Source organism: Brassica oleracea, chromosome C1 (assembly GCF_000695525.1).
Source record: "Brassica oleracea var. oleracea cultivar TO1000 chromosome C1, BOL, whole genome shotgun sequence".
In the NCBI taxonomy this organism is placed as follows: Eukaryota; Viridiplantae; Streptophyta; class Magnoliopsida; order Brassicales; family Brassicaceae; genus Brassica; species Brassica oleracea.
Genome location: NC_027748.1, coordinates 19,753,504 through 19,757,243, shown reverse-complemented (window position 1 = coordinate 19,757,243; position 3,740 = coordinate 19,753,504).

Genomic DNA, 3,740 nt, shown 5'->3' with positions numbered 1-3,740 from the left:
AGTAGTCTAGGGAAAACACGTTAGTTTTGTATTTGACCGGATTGTCAGAAATTTGACTTTTCCTGGATGACTTACACGTAAGTCGTCCAATAGAAAATTAAAAAATCAATATTTGTTATACCTAGACGACTTCCATATAAGTCGTCTCAGGTTAGTTTTGCAATTGAAAAATAAAACAAAAAAAATTATTTTTTTCTAAACGACTTACACGGAAGTCGTCCGTCTGACGACTTACATAGAAGTCGTCCAAGATAAGCAAGGTTTGACCAGAATCTCGGAATAAAATCATGGACGACTTCAATGTAAGTCGTCGGACGGACGACTTCCTTGTAAGTCATCTTGAAAAAAATAATTTTTTGTTTTATTTTTCAATTGCAAAACTAACCTGAGACGATTTCCATTTAAGTCGTTTAGGTATAACAAAATATTGATTTTTTAATTTTCTACTAAGTCGTCCAGGAAAAGTCAAATTTTTGACACAATCCGGTCAAATGCAAAACTAACCCATTTACCCTAGACGACTTACAAGGAAGTCGTCTCGAATTTTTTTTTATCAAACAAAGATGGACGACTTCCATGTAAGCCGTCTATAAAAATACATTTAAAAGTCAATTGCAAAATTAACCTCTGTATTGACCAGAAGACTTCCCTGTAAGTCGTCTGGACGAACAGATCTGGGGAAAAAACTGATTTCATAGTTTCAATCAGTGAGATAAATTGTTTAGCACACATAAGTCTTCTCCAAGCGGAGTAGTCCAGTGGTTAAACTCAACCTGGGAAGTCATGGGTTCGAGTACCGCTGGGAGGTGATTATCTTGAGGGACCTTCGGGCCGAATACGGAGAAGCCTGCTAACGTGTGGCCACTGGTGGGATTTACATGGGGTGATCACCAACCCTCCAGGATGCCTCAGCGGGCTCCCCGGCTAAGCTCCGGTGTACGGTCATTGACGCTAGTCGGATCCTCTCGAGGCTCCGGAAACCAGGGTCATAAAAAAAAAGTCTTCTCCAAACACCCAGAATCTCAAACAAAAGTGATCCACCAAGAATCGTAAGCTTCAATGATTCTATGAACCATAAAATTTTTAGAATAAAAATCTTGCGTTTTTTTGGATGGATATGGAGAGAAAGTGAAAGAGATGTTGTTTTCAGTTCATAAGAATTGAGAAAGAAAGAGTGTAAATCGATTTTTAGGTGCATTAAGAGCTTCAAATTGGTTGTTCATGGTGGTTGGTGTATTGATGACAAAGACAATATTGTGATTACTTGAGGAAGATAAGGGTGATAGAGTAAAATATGCATTTTCAAAAAAAAAAGGTGATATTTTCGTGAATAATCTGAACTTTGGGGGGTGAAAGAGACAAGTCAAAGCTCATAAAAAAACATGGTTAGTTTTGTGTTTGATTTCAAGTTTTGAGTCATATTTGCAAAAACCCCAAGATCTAAAATCGTTTAAAACTAACACAGCAAATTCAAATCGTAGTAATTTATTTTGTTAGTAAAAACACAAAAAATAAACACAAACAAAATTTTACAAAATCAAAATTTTATCTAATGTGCTAAAATTTCAATCCAAAAAATAAATCTGATAATGTATAAAATAGAACTGTTAAATATAATATATTAAGCAACCTACTTTAATCACATGTAAATATTTTACAAATACCAAATTGAAAAATTGTGTATAAACATATTAATAAAAAAAGCCTAAAATGTTTGAAATAAAAATTTTAATTTTTTTTGTCAAATTTAAAAATAAAAATATCCTCCTTTAGCCCGGGTTATACTCTAGTTAATTTCTTCTTTAATTATGCCTTGCCGAGATTAGTTTTTTTTTTGGGCTTTCTTGTTAAATTACGTGATTTCTCGTCCTTTTTCATTTGTGCCTCTCCTTCCTTTTCACCAGAATCAAATTAGGGTTTTTTCTACTTCATCTGGCTAGTGCCCTAAGATTTAGTGATTGAGTTTGGGTCTGAGTAGAGATCTAACGTAGCTCGTATCCTTCTTCGTCATCACCATCCTCTGTTCTGCTTCGTTCGTTCACCATGTTCTGGAAGTTGACTGCTCTCTCTGCTGCTTCCCCGGTGAGTATCACTCTATGGTTGAGGTTGTTTCTCCGCTCCGATGAACTCTTCGTGTTCTGAATCGACGGTCTCTTTTGTATCTGAAATGTTTGAGATTTCGTATCAATGTTTGGTTTTCAGATGCTTCGACTTTGATGTTAAAATCTTCATAGTCCTCGTGATGTAGTTTAGGGAATATATAAATCAGACAGATACACTGTTGTTGCGATGATTGGGGAGTTCTTGTCCATTTGGTCTACTGTCTTCTTTATCTTTTGCTTGCCATTGACAGGTCGAATCCATATTAGACAAGGAGACTTCACTTTGGAAGAACTCCTGGATGAGGAAGACATTATCCAAGAATGCAGAGCTTTTAACAGCCGTCTCATTAATTTGTAATTCTTTAAGGCGTCCTCTCCTTGTAGTTATCTGTATATCTTGTTTGTACTATGACATGTCTCTCTCTATATATATGAATCCTTCCTGATAAGATTGAAGAGGATACACAAGCCAGCAGATATTGCACACAAAAAAAAAAAGATAGAATCACTTCACCGTACCTTATGTTTTCCTTGCAGGACCACCCTGGTATACAATGGGAGTTTTAGTTTCTCTTAGTAGTAGAAAGGGTTCGGATGTTGGCCTTTTATGCTTTTATTTTATATATGCTCATCTGCAATTTGAGAGAAAGTGTCCAAGTGGAACAGTTATTACGTTTTGTTGTTGAAGAATCTCCAGAAGATGCTGATAGCAAGCGTGCCTTCAAGTATGTGCATTTCTTTTTTTTCTTTAAGATATAACTTCCGTTGCTTTTGCTGATGAATTTTACCTAGTTTGCTGTTGACTTGATCTAGAATATGTCTGCGAACTATTTTGAACCAAGTTTGATTAACCATATTTAGAATAGTTCTCTCGAACTGTTTGTACTTATACAGATGTATTGCTGACCTTAAATCATGTTTCTCTATTAGGTTTCCTTTCATCTCCTCTGAAGTCTTGACTTGTGAGATCGATGTGATTCTTAAGACTTTAGTGGAAGAGGAGGAGGTATTCTTCTTCTTTTTCTTCCTTAATTGTGATGGAAGCAAAAATATGAGTTTTGTTATGAATCATGAAGTGGATGGTCCATAACCTAGACCATACAAGTTCAAGATTAGAGTCCATTAGAGGTTTACATCCAGCCACATGGAAGACCTATTCAACCTTAGTCTTTATGAGTTTGACCATGTCATTATGTAGAGTATCTTTGTAATCAATTCTCCATTTGACTCCACCTTGTATGAACCACTATATATAGTGGTGTAAGCAATAAGAAATATACAACACATTCTCACAAATCTTCTCTCAAATTTTAATACGTTATCAGCACGAGACTCTCTCCACCTGAGCAATCCCATCCGCCGGCGATCATCTCTTTTTCGATCATCTCTTTTCCGACCATCTCTTCCGACCCTCAGCCTTGTTCCGCCGGCCAAGTCTATCCCTCTCACGGTTTTCCGGCCAGTTCCTCCACCTCTCTCTCAACCAGCTCATCCGCGGATCAGCTCTCTCTCACGGTGGTCCATTCAGATCAATTTGGTGTTTTCTAAAAGGTAAACTAATCTATCCATAAAATCTAAGAACACCACATATCTGAATCCTGATTATTAGATCTATTTGAATCATAAAACTTATAAAAA